Source organism: Ctenopharyngodon idella, chromosome 10 (genome assembly GCF_019924925.1).
Source record: "Ctenopharyngodon idella isolate HZGC_01 chromosome 10, HZGC01, whole genome shotgun sequence".
NCBI classification, from domain to species: Eukaryota; Metazoa; Chordata; class Actinopteri; order Cypriniformes; family Xenocyprididae; genus Ctenopharyngodon; species Ctenopharyngodon idella.
In genome coordinates, this window is record NC_067229.1 from 30,483,245 (window position 1) to 30,497,491 (window position 14,247).

Here is a 14,247-nt window from a genome sequence, read left to right on the forward strand (position 1 = left end):
AGAAAATGTGAATCCTTTGGATTTTCTGGATTAATTGATCATATCAATTGCTCAATGTCATATTCATTAAAGTCACAAGTAGACAAACACAATGTAGTTAACATAATAACATACAAAAATATAATCATGTCTTTAAAAAAGTAAGTGAAAAGTTTAGAGTGGGCAGTTTAACTGCTCAAGACAAACAAGGACTCATGAACAACAACCACAACACTAAAAAAACAGATGTGGGACATCCTGGTAAAAAAACAAACAAACAAAAAAACAGTCACAAGTTCTGTTCAATAAAGGCATGAAAGAAAATTATTTTTTGTGTTGTAGTGTGTCACATTGTGTTTCGTCTATACTTGTGACTTTGATGAAGATCAGATGACAATTTTATGACAAATTAATGCAGAAAACCAACCAAGTCCAAAAGGTTCACATACGTTTTCTTGCCACTGTACTACAGAATATATTATGTGTGTGTGTATGCTAGTGCCTGGTAATATTATATAATATGTAATATAATTAATATATACGATTATATACCTTTGTTTCTTTTTTTTTTTTTTTTCTTTCTTTTGGGGGGGGGGGGCAACCATGATCTTGCATACCACTCAGCAAATGTGCAGTTGCGCCTCTGCTTTTGGCAATATAGTATATAACTGTCAAGGTTGGTGTTCCAGTATTTAAACGCACAAAGGAGATATCTTCAAGAAAGTTTAATGGAGTACTAGGAACAAGGAACAGGGGAAAAAAACAAAAAAAAAAAAACAAAAAACACACCAGCAAAGTAACTTACAAACACCATGTAACAATCAAAGCTAGACAAAGAATGGACTGAAACTAAGGGCTTAAATACACAGCAAACAGAGTGACTAATAAACTAGACACACCTGAACTGAAGACAAACAGGCAGGCACACAAGGAGAACTGAAACAATTAACAAACTCATACAACAGGGAAACAGATCAAAGACCAACTTAAAACATACATAATCCTGACAATAACAAATTGTTTTCCATTTTAATATATTGTAAAATGTTATTTATTCCTGTGATGTCAAAGCTGAATTTTTAGCATCATTACTCCAGTCCAGTGTCACACTGATCCTTCAGAAATCAATCAAATATGCTGGTTTGGTGATCAAGAAACATTTGTTATTATTATCAAAACATTTGTGCTGCTTAATATTTTTGTGGAAACCCTGATTAATTTTTTTTTTCAGGATTCTTTGATGAATAGAAAGTTCAAAAGAACATAATTTATTTGACATGGAATCCGTGCTGAATAAATATTTAAATTTTTTTCAAATAAAAAAACTCACTGACCCAAAACTTTTGAAAGGTAGTGTAGATGATGCTGGTGATGTCAACAGAGCTTCTGTTTACTTGTACTTACTAACCTTTAATGAGAATAAACTCCCGAAGGGAACTCAACTGACCACTAGGGGGAATATTAGGCTCACTATATGCTCCAGTGTTTCTAAAGGAAAGCGCAAGCTGCAAATTAAACTTTCACTGCAAAGCGCCACCTAGTGGATCCTAACATGCGCTTTATCTCAATACTCACATTCACATGCATCAACCTCGCTCTTGTAGACATTTTCTGCTGTTGGTAATTTGCCTAAATAATATTGTAGTAATACTTATTAATATATATGGTTATAATATCACTCATGAGAATGACTTGCTGTTTGAAGTGATAGAAGAAACAATTCTGTTGTGGCTCAACACATACCCAGATGCCCTAGTTTTTATTGGGGGAGACTTTAACATTGTGCCCGATAACCAGCTGGACAGACTACCACCTAGACAGGCCACTTCTGTTAACTCTAAACTGAAAATATTCATGGACAAATTTAATGTCATCGATATTTGGAAAGAAACATTTCCAAATATTAAGTCTTATACTTGGAGTAACAAAAGTTGTTCAAGACAGTCTCGTATTGACTACTGGCTTGTATCTCAGTGTGTCAAGAACTTTAATGCTGCTGTTAGCATTCTTCCCTCCCCTTTAACTTATCACAGGGCCATTCTTCTTCAATCCCCTCTTTCCTCAGCCAATATTTCCCCAGGTCCTAGAGCATCTTATTGGAAGCTTAACTCCTCTTTGCTTACATATGACCAATTAAAGAATAAAATTTTATTTTTGATTAAATACTACTGGCTCAAAGAATAAATAAATAAATAATTATGGTCTGAACTGGGAGCTTCTTAAATGCAAAGTTGGCAAAATATGCCAGAAATGTTGGCAGTCATCTAACTAAACTTAAATAACAGGAAGAGGACACTATCATTTCTAAAATAGTATCCCTTCATAACAAAGTTCAGGATGGTTTGTCAGAAGCTGAGCTATTAGAACTTGCTGAATTGCAAACTAAGTTAGACTCAGTATACAAGTACAGAGCAGATGGCTCCTTTATTCACTCTAGAAGAAGATGGCTTGAGCAGGGAGAGCAAAGTACAGCTTACTTCAGAATGGAAAAGAATAATTCTAGAAATTTAACTATATTAAAGGATTAGTTCACTTTCCATTTAAAATTTCATGATAATTTACTCACCCCCATGTCATCCAAGATGTTTATGTATTTCTTTCTTCAGTCGAAAAAAAATTAAGGTTTTTTGAGGAAAACATTAGAGGATTTTTCTCCATATAGTGGACTTCAATGGTCTTCAGGGTCTTATCTAGCGAAATGATCGGTCATTTTCTAAAAATTTTTTTAAATGTATATGCTTTATATAAACAAATGATCGCCTTCAAGTGGTTCCGCCAAAACCGCACTTTTGTATTCTTCAAAAAGCTTACGCTGTATGTCCTACACATTCCCTATTCAACTTACGGAACGAACATGGCGCCAGTTCCATTTTTTCCGTAAGTAGAATAGGGAAGGTGTAGGACATTTAGCGCTAGCTTTTTGAAGAATACGGAAGTGCGGTTTTGGCGGAACCACTTGAAGGCAATCATTTGTTTATATGAAGCATATACATTTAATTTTTTTTTTAGAAAATGACCGATCGTTTCTCTAGATAAGACCCTTATTCCTCGTCTGGTATCGTTTAAAGCCCTTTGAAGCTGCACTGAAACTGTAATTTTTACCTTCAACCGTTTGAAGACCAATGAAGTCCACTATATGGAGAAAAATCCTCTAATATTTTCCTCAAAAACCTTCATTTCTTTTCGACTGAAGAAAGAAGGACATGGACATCTTAAATGACATGGGGGTGAGGAAATTTTAATTTAAAAGTGGACTATTACTGAACATTAATGGTACAGTTTCTTCTGACCCTAAACAAATTGGTACTTTTTGTGCAAATTTTTATACTACTATGAAGGGGACTAAGACTTTATCTATTGATGAGAAAATCACCTGTGACAGAGATATAACTATAAATATGCTGAAATAATGGCATCTATTGAAGCTCTTAAGAACAACAAGTCTCCGGGTACCGATGGGCTGACGGACGAATTTTACAAAATATTTGCTCAAGAACTAGTACCTTTCTTATTTGAGAATTATTTAGAAAGCATTGAATTTGAAACACTTCCTCCAACATTATCACAAGGCCTACTCACTTTAATACCCAAACCTAAGAAAGACATTCTATTTATAGATAACTGGTGTCCAATTTGCCTATTAAACTGTGATTATAAGATTTTAGCTTTGATATTGGCCAATAGACTTAAATGTGTGCTGGGCTCAATTATAGATGAAACCCAGTCAGGTTTTATCCCAAAAATCATATTGCTAATAATATATTTGTCTCGTCTTAGATTTGTTAGACTATGCCGAATTGGTCAAGGAGGAGAGTTTTATTCTTTTTTTAGATTTTTATAAAGCTTTTGATTCTCTTGAGCACAAATTTATTTTACAATCTCTGTTAAAGTTTGGCTTTTGTGATTTCTTTTGCAAAACTATCCACACTTAATATAAAAATGGTAGGCCTACCTGCTCAATTAATCTTAAATTTGGTACTTCTCCTAGATTTGAAGTGTTCAGAGGAATTCGCCAGGGTTGCCCGGTCTCACCTTACCTGTTTGTAATAGCATCCCAGCTCTTTACCTCTTATTTGCTGAATAGTAGTTTACAAGTGTGGCGAGGGGGATGTGGTTCCGCGAAGTCTGCAGCAGGAGAGAGAGTTGGGAGACGAGCGGTGAGTGAGTGGGTTAAGCGCAAATGACGAACACCTGTGTCTTGTTACAGTGATTGGCGTGGAGAGACCTATATAACACCAGGAGAAACAGAAGTGGGAGAGAGAGAGATGGACTGCTGACCGGTGGACGCCTGAATGAATACATGTCTGGAGATATATAGTTTATTACGGAAAGTTGTTTGTGTTGTGTGCTGTGAGCACAACGTTTTGTTTGAGTGTGAATTTCATAATAAAAACCACCGTCAGCAGTCACGCCGACCCTGTCCTCTTCCTTCCTTATCCACGAACTTTGTTACACTGGTGCCGAAACCCGGGAAGGAAGATGGAGAGCCGCCGCCATGCAAACACCGTCCTCCTCGCCATTTGCGGATGTCATCTCATCCCTCGCGGTCCTACATCAAGAGCAACATCAGGCCCTGCTGGACTTGAGAAACGACCATTATCCGGGGAGTCTCAGGTGGCCGCGCAACAGTTGCCCGTGCAGAACCTCCTGGTCTTCGACGATCTCAAGAGGGCCAGCGGGTCGGCCGGACCCCAGAACAACACCAACAGCGTTTCAGATCACTGGAGCTGGGCGAATCCGGCCGGTCCTTCGTGATGGCCCAACAGCTCCGGGACTCGTGCCGCAAATGGCTGCTGGCTGAGGGAAGCGACGTCGACCATATCATCGACCGTGTGGTACTGGAACAGTTCATCACTCGTCTCCCTAAGAAGACAGCCGAGTGGGTCCAGTGCCACTGACCGACGTCGCTGGACTCAGCCATCCAACTCGCGGAGGACCAGATGGTGGCGTGCCCAGGGGTCGGCGAATCCCTACCAGCTGTCTCTCTCTCCCATCCTCTTTCCTCTCCATCTACCTCTCACTCTCGACCTGTCCCTCTACCCAGGTCCCGTCCGCCAGGCCCTCCTCGAGTCCCGCCCCAGGGGCGGGGTGGGACCGGTCAGGACCCTTTTTCGAGTCCTCGAGTCCCGCCCAGGGGGGCGGGGCTGACCTCGGCCGGGACGGATACCGCTTAACCCACTTCCTGCCACTAGGGCGGCGGGGAGGTCTGGGCCGGCCTGTTGGTGTTGCGGGGACCCGGAGCATTTTATTGACAGGTGTCCGATGATGGAGGTGGGGGCAATGATCCGGGTCCCGGATGTCCCGCAGGCTGCCCCCGGTCAGGCTGGCTGGTACCAAATACCTGTGAGTATTAAGGGGGGTACCTATCAGGCTCTGGTGGATTCAGGATGTAACCAAACCTCGATCCACCAAAGCCTGATTCAATCTGAGACATTGGATACAAGCCACATGGTTCAGGTGCGGTGCGTGCACGGGGACGTGGTGAAATATCCTTTAATGCCTGTCATTATCCAATTTAGGGGTCAAAAGCATAGTGTGGAGGTTGCAGTTAACCCGCACCTCCGGCATCCGCTAATTTTGGGGACGAATTGGTCTGCTTTTAGGGAGTTATTGGGTTGTTTATGCGCGGATGTCTCTTGGGATAAAAAAACGGCGGAGGGGGGGGTGCGCGTGCAGTTGGGAGAGACTGAACGGGGACCACTGAGTTCTGACTCAGGGGAACGGAGTGAAATCGGAAGGCTCATCCTCTCGGAGCGCGATGATTTTCCCCTGGAGCAGTCTCAGGATGAGTCATTAAAACATGCTTTTGAACAGGTCCGTTCCATCGACGGTCAGCCTCTCCAACCTGCTTGTGCGCTTTCCTATCCGTATTTTGCAATTATAAAAGACCGGTTGTATCGAGTGACCCAAGACGCTCAAACAAAGGAAGATACAACACAGTTGTTAGTTCCAAAGAGCCGTCGGGAAATGCTTTTTTGGGCGGCTCATTCTAATCCTATGGCTGGGCATTTAGGTCAAACAACAACACTAAATCGTCTCATGACCCGATTTTTCTGGCCGGGCATTCACGAGAATGTGCGCAGGTGGTGCGCGTCTTGTCCTGAATGTCAGTTGGTAAATCCACCGGCCTCTCCAAAAGCGCCGTTGTGCCTCCTTCCATTAATGCAGGTCCCCTTCGAAAGAATTGGCATGGACCTCATCGGGCCATTAGATCGATCAGCAAGAGGACATCGTTTTGCATTAGAGCTGGTGGACTATGCAACACGATATCCTGAAGCAGTGGCTCTCCACAGCATCTCCGCTAAGAGTGTTGCGGACGCGCTGTTTCGTTTAATCTCCCGAGTGGGGATACCGAAGGAGATCCTCACTGATCAGGGCATGGCGTTTATGTCACGTACATTACGCGAACTGTACGACTTATTGGGCATTAAATCGATTCGTACCAGCGTCTATCACCCACAGACCGACGGGCTGGTTGAACGCTTTAATCGCACTTTAAAAACAATGATTCGTAAGTTCGTTCATGAAGACGCCAAAAATTGCGACAAATGGTTAGAACCCCTGTTGTTCGCTGTACGAGAGGTCCCGCAAGCCTCCACTTTTCCCCCTTCGAACTCCTTTATGGACGGCAGCCCCGTGGGGTGTTAGACGTCCTGAGAGAAGTTTGGGAGGATGGACCATCTCAAAGCAAAAACGAAATTCAGTATGTCCTGGACCTGAAAACAAAATTCCACACTTTGGGGCGGCTATCTATGGAGAATTTGTTACAGGCCCAGGACAAACAGAGCCGGCTGTACGACAGGGGAACTAATTTACGTAAATTTTCACCGGGAGATAAAGTGCTTGTATTACTCCCAACTTCGAGTTCTAAATTACTTGCAAAGTGGTAATGACCGTTTGAGGTCACAAGGCAAATTGGAGATCTCGATTATGAGGTAGTACGGGCAGATAGGAGCGGGGCACGTCAGATTTATCACCTCAACCTCCTTAAAAAATGGAATGAGGCAGAATCAGTGATGCTGGCAATGGTAGTGAGTGGAGAAGATGATCTCGGGCAGAAGTGAATATCAAAACGCAATCTCTCGCTCTGGCCCCGGGAGGAGATCATCTCTTGCCCTCCCAGCTCACTGATGTAGCCAGGTTGCAAACAGAGTTTGCAGACGTGTTCTCGCCCCTACCCGGTCGTACGAATCTTATTCAGCACCATATCGAGACAGAGCCGGGCGTGGTGGTGCGCAGCCGGCCGTATCGCTTGCCTGAACACAAGAAAAAAGTGGTTCAGACAGAATTAGGCGCGATGCTTGAAATGGGAGTAATAGAAGAATCCAACAGTGATTGGGCGAGCCCGATAGTTTTGGTTCCGAAAACGGACGGCTCAGTTCGTTTCTGTGTGGACTATCGCAAGGTGAACGCTGTGTCGAAATTCGACGCGTATCCAATGCCGCGGATTGACGAATTGCTTGATCGGCTCGGTACAGCTCGCTTTTATTCGACACTGGATTTAACGAAGGGATATTGGCAGATCCCCTTATCACCTTTATCCAAAGAAAAGACAGCTTTTACAACGCCGGACGGCTCCCCGGCCTGAGTCGGGCGGTGGGGGTATGTGGCGAGGGGGGCGTGGTTCCGCGAAGTCTGCAGCAGGAGAGAGAGTTGGGAGACGAGCGGTGAGTGAGTGGGTTAAGCGCAAATGACGAACACCTGTGTCTTGTTACAGTGATTGGCCTGGAGAGACCTATGTAACACCAGGATAAACAGAAGTGGGAGAGAGAGAGATGGACTGCTGACCGGTGGACGCCTGAATGAATACATGTCTGGAGATATATAGTTTATTACGGAAAGTTGTTTGTGTTGTGTGCTGTGAGCACAACGTTTTGTTTGAGTGTGAATTTCATAATAAAAACCACCGTCAGCAGTCACGCCAACCCTGTCCTCTTCCTTCCTTATCCACGAACTTTGTTACAACAAGATATCAATATAGCTAATAATCATATTCTTATAAGCCAGTTAGCAGACGACACCACTCTTTCTAAAAGATGATTCACAGATCTCTGTTGCTATTGATTATATTTGTGTTTTCTACAGAGGTGTAAAGAGTACCTGAAAACCATACTTGAGTAAAAGTACAGATACCTTACATCGAAAATGACTCGACTACAAGTTACAAGTAACCAATTCCAATACGACTTGAGTAAAAGTCTTAAAGTATCTGATTTTAACAGTAAAATGAGTTTTTAACAAAATATTGTATTCCTGTCACCCCACCTGATTTTGCCATGGACGCCATTCCCAGTGGAGCTACTGCACTTTAAAAAAATTGATTCTGTACCCTCCTTTATTTTCTTGACTAATCCCTGTGAAACAGTGATAGGGAATATTTGCTTTGCGCTCAGTCCTTCTTTCAGGAATAGAAAGATTCGACATCTTTTTCAGAAGGATATCACAACTGTTCCTTCTGTTGTATTTCACTGGAGTAATTATCTTCATGATATTCCCTGAAAGAGCATGTGGGCTTTACCCAATAAATATTTAATCACAGACAAGTTTAAAGAGATATCCTTTAAATTGCTACATCGCGTTTACCCTGTGAATATTTATTTAAAATAAAAGTGCCTTTTGAGGCACCTTTACTTTATATAATGTAATTAGTATTACCCCTGGCTCTGTACGTGTGGGTTTTTTTGTGTGTGTGTGATTTTGTTGTTAATAGGGTTGTATATTTTTGTATACTTGTTGATAATCCTGAAGAAAAAAAAAAAAAAAAAAACTCACTCTTGTATACTCACCAACTAATTAGTGCTATACAAAGATCTTGCTGCATTTTGAAGGGTACTAGATTTGTTGTCCACATATCATATTGGTAAATTATACTGTATTACATATATAACAGCAAAAAACACAAATGGTTGTTCTCACAGCACCAAATATGAACTACTTTGTGCAACTGTGGTTAAGTTGGGTTTCTTAAGAAACCCACTGTTGCACAACTAGGAAAATAGATATATAAAATGCATTGTTCGTTAATTTTCAAAACACCCACGTCATTAAGCACAATATAAAATGTGTCCGATATATTTTATCAAGACTTCCTTTGACATTTCCTTATTGAACTCCGGTGCACCTTCATTCTCAAAAGCAGTAAATCCAAGCAATCTAAATAAACTCCTGAAATTTTGTAACTTATTGTTCTCGCCAACATTTATTGACAGAATGACATGGCACAGTAAGTTGCTCATTTACAACAGGCTATAAAAAGTGTTTCTTTTACCCTTTGAAGTGTAATACATATTATTTGTATCTATGCACATTAAATGTTGGGGCCAGTTAAATGACACAGTGATCAGGGCAGCACTAGCCTATATGAGAAGCTTTCTCTTAACATCTTGTATGGATGTTTTTCACAACAGAGTGGGTAAAGACTACTGCAGATCGACAAATTGAACATTGACAAACAAACATGCTGCACATATCGCATTACTCAATCTTCTATTATCATCCTGTGACCTGCAGTAAACATCTCCAGTCACCTACTTATGTTCGTAGGAATTAGAGGTTTATTATCATAAATTGTTTTCAGTTTTATTGTCTTATTTATGAGTCTTTATCACCTAAAGCAGGGGTGCCCAGTCCTGTTCCTGGAAATCTACCTTCCTGCAAAGTTCAGCTCCAACTCTAATCAAACACACCTGAACTAAGGCCATAACCATGTCTTGAACATTGGGGGGGACGAAAGATTTTTTTTTTTTTGAATGGGGGGTGGGGGGGGGGGGGGGGGGGTGTTATTGGTCTTTTTATTTAAAGTAATTAAATAATTGATTAAAAGGGATTTAAGGAAATAAAGAAAAAGAAATAAGAATGATAAAAGTTTCAGGTCTATTGAAGTTATGAAGTAGGCCTAAACTATTTGCAAATTATATATATATAATATGCACACATTCACTCTTATTCGTATGTACATAAAACGTTTCTCGTCTTGTCGCATTCAGTTATGATTTACATAAATCATGTAAGCATATTTTTGAAACAGTGAAATATAAAAATGTTGAGTAGTTTGCAGTAGTTTGAGCAGTTTGAGTAGTATTACTGTGGGTCGCTAAACATTTCTTTCGTAAAATACTGTGGGTTGCTGAACATTTCTATCGTAAAATACTGTGGGTTGCTGAACATTTCTATCGTAAAATAGTTATCAAATATTAAATATTTAGCTACTTGCATCTTACAGTGCTGTCACGGGAATCATACGCGGATGCAAGTTGCAAGTAAAAATCTCTTTATTGAGAAAACAGTAAAGTCCAACACGTTGCAGCCAGCAGGAGAGTGGTGACGCAGGGACTTCGATGGGCACCTGGGAACGCCTCCTGGCGTTCCCAGACGAACCTACCTGTCGATTGTAATCATCGATAAGGGAGTGATCCAGGATGTCCCTAGCAGGAACCCAACTTCTCTCCTCCGGACCGTAACCTTCCCAGTCCACCAAGTACTGGAATCCGCGTCCCCTCCGTCTCGAGTCCAGAATACGGTTTACCGAATATGTAGGTTCCCCGTCTACGAGTCGTGGCGGTGGGAGAACCGGGGCCGTCGGATTAATGTGTGAATGAAACACGGATTTAATCTTTGATACATGGAAGGCGGTATTCTCCTGTACGCCGGAGGAAGTTTGAGTCGGACAGCCACCGGACTAATGATCTTGGTGACAGGGAACGGGCCAATAAATTTGGGAGCTAACTTGTTAGATACGGAGCGGAGCGGAATGTTCTTGGTAGAAAGCCACACCTTTTGACCCACGACGTATACGGGAGGCTTCGACCGGTGGCGATCGGTCTTAGCCTTGGTGCGCGCCCCCACCTGAAGGAGAGTCTCACGGGCTCTACTCCAAGTGTGGCGGCACCTCTGGACGAAGGTATGAGCGGAGGAGACCGCGACTTCGGATTCCAGACTGGGAAAGATAGGTGGCTGGTAACCTAAGCTACATTCAAACGGAGAGAGGCCTGTGGATGACACTGGTAACGAGTTATGAGCGTACTCAACCATAGAGAGTTGCTGACTCCAGGAGGAAGGATTCTTGGATACCAAACATCGCAACACTCTCTCCAAATCCTGGTTGGCTCTCTCGGTTTGGCCATTGCTTTGAGGATGGAACCCCGAAGACAGACTGACAGTCGCACCCAGTAACTTACAAAACTCCTGCCAAAATTTGGACACAAATTGGGGACTCCTGTCGGAAACCACGTCCATTGGGAGGCCATGTAACCGAAAGACGTGATCTACAACAGTTACCGCTGCCTCCTTGGCAGATGGTAATTTAGGCAAGGGAATAAAATGAGCCGCCTTCGAGAACCGGTCCACTACGGTCAAAATGACCGTCTTTCCCTGGGAGGGTGGGAGGGCGGTAATGAAATCTAGCGCAATGTGGGACCAGGGTCTCGAAGGGACAGACAGCGGTTGGAGTAACCCATCTGGGGGTCGATTGGAAGTCTTACCAGTGGCACAAACCGAACAAGCCAAAACAAAATTGCGAATGTCGTGAGCCATCGATGGCCACCAGAATCGTTGCTTGACCAAAAAACTGGTGCGATTGACTCCTGGATGACAAGCAACGTTGGAACAATGCCCCCACTTGATAACGTCGGACCGTAACCCCTCTGGCACAAATAATCGATTTGGTGGGCAACCGAGCGGAGGCGTTACCCCTTCTAAGGCTGTACTGACCCTCGATTCGACCTCCCATGTCAGAGTGGAGACCACTAATGTCTCGGGTAAAATACACTCAGGAGTAGACGGGCGTTCGAAAGGATCAAAAATACGTGACAAAGAATCGGGTTTGATATTCTTGGAACCCGGGCGGTACGAGAGAGAAAAATCAAATCGTCCGAAAAAAAGTGCCCACCGAGCCTGTCTGGAGTTAAGTCTTTTAGCAGACCTGATATATTCTAGGTTCTTATGATCAGTCCAAACGATAAAAGGTACCCCCGAGCCTTCTAACCAATGACGCCATTCTTCCAACGCTAATTTGACCGCCAACAACTCTCTGTTACCAATGTCATAATTACGTTCGGCGGGTGATAAACGATGGGACAAAAACGCGCAGGGATGCATCTTGTCGTCTGTGGAAGAACGTTGAGACAGAACTGCACCTACCCCCACCTCTGACGCATCGACCTCCACCACGAACTGACGTGAAGGATCAGGGGCTATGAGAATGGGGGCCGAAACGAAGCGGCTCTTAAGTTTGGCGAATGCAGCCTCAGCTGTATCGGACCACCTGAACGTCGTTCTGGGGGAGGTCAAGGCGGTCAGAGGCGTGGGCTAGTTGGCTGAAATTGCGAATGAAACGGCGGTAAAAATTGGCAAACCCCAGAAACCTCTGTAGGGCCTTACAGGAATCTGGACTTGGCCAATCTACCACAGCCTTAACCTTGTCAGGGTCCATACGTACTCCCTCAGACGAGACGATGTATCCTAGAAAAGAAACAGACTGTGCATGAAAATCGCATTTCTCCGCCTTGACAAAAAAGCCCATTCTCTAGCAGCCTCTGAAGCACTCGCCTGACGTGCTGAACGTGTTCCTGGAGAGAAGAAGAACAAATCAATATGTCATCCAGGTAGACATATATGAACTTGTCAACCATATCTCTCAACACGTCATTGACGAGTGCCTGAAAAACCGCCGGGGAGTTGGACAACCCGAAGGGCATGACTAAGTATTCGAAGTGTCCCCTGGGGGTGTTAAAGGCGGTTTTCCACTCATCCCCCTTCCGAATGCGAACCAAATGATAAGCGTTACGTAAATCCAATTTTGTGAAAACGGATGCTCCCTGCAACCTCTCGAAGGCTGAAGACATCAGACAGGATAGGTATTCTTTACCGTGATGTTGTTCAGTCCTCGGTAATCAATACAAGGTCGCAAGGAACCATCCTTCTTCCCCACAAAAAAGAACCCTGCCCCCGCTGGAGAAGAGGAAGGTCGGATGAACCCTGCTGCTAGAGAATCAGAAATATATTTCTCCACGGCCTCCCTCTCGGGAACAGAAAGAGAGTAAAGTTTGCCTTTAGGTGGAGACTTACCTGGCAGTAAATCTATAGCACAGTCATAGGGACGATGCGGAGGGAGAGAAGCAGCACGGGACTTACTGAACACTTCCTTCAGATCTAGGTACTCCATGGGCATGTTTGATAAATCTGCTGCCTTCTCCTGAAACACAGAAACAGACACAGACGGACAAGCAGACACAAGACAAGACTCGTAACACAGTGCTGGCGCCAATCCACCCTGGGGTTGTGTTGATTAAGCCAGGGATGACCAAGAACTATGGGTGCCAGAGGGGAGTCCATAAGGAGAAATGTGATGGTTTCAGTGTGGTTGCCTGACATAGTAAGAGTTATGGGACCGGTAGTAAGGGAGATGCTGGGGAGTTCTTGTCCATTGAGAGCATTAACGGAGATCTGTCTGGTGAGAGGTGTGATGGGGAGATGAAATTTCTGAGCGAAATGAATGTCCATGAAATTACCTTTGGCTCCGGAGTCCAGTAAGGCTTGGCAGGTATGTGTGTGGTTGGCCCATCTCAGTCTTACCAGAAGGAGAGTGGATGGTGAGGACTTCTCGGCAGAGATCCCACCCGATAGTAGCCTCTTCATTACTATCGGGCTTGTTCTTTTACTGGACACGCATGTAAAAAATGGCCCGCTCCTCCGCAGTACAGACATAGTCCTCGGGACCTCTGCCTCTCTCTCTCCTCCCGGGAAAGCCGAGCTCTCCCTACCTGCATGGGCTCGGGATCAGTGATGGGACCGACTGTGTCTCCCTCGTTGATCGATCGACCTTCCGCGCCTCTGAGTCTTTGGTTAGGATGAGTGTACCGCTCCAGGCGGTTAAGACGAGCATCCACTCGCAATGCCAGGTCGATAAGTCCATTGAGACTCTGGGGAAGGTCCAAGATGTAAATCTCCCTTTGGACATGGTCGGCCAGCCCATGCAGGAACATGTCCCACTGAGCCTCCTCGTTCCATCTGCACTCTGCCGCCAACGTTCTGAACTTGATAGAGTAGTCAGCTACTGTACGATCACCTTGTTTTAGTTCCGTGAGGAGTCTGGCAGCGTCCTTGCCTGCCACCGCACGGTCGAAGACCCTCTTCATCTCGGCGGCGAGTGCCTGGAACGAGGTGCAGCATGGATCCTTGTTCTCCCACACCGCCTTTCCCCATAGTGCCGCCTGACCCGTGAGGAGGGTGAGTACAAACGCCACCTTGGACTCTTCTCTCTCAAAGGTC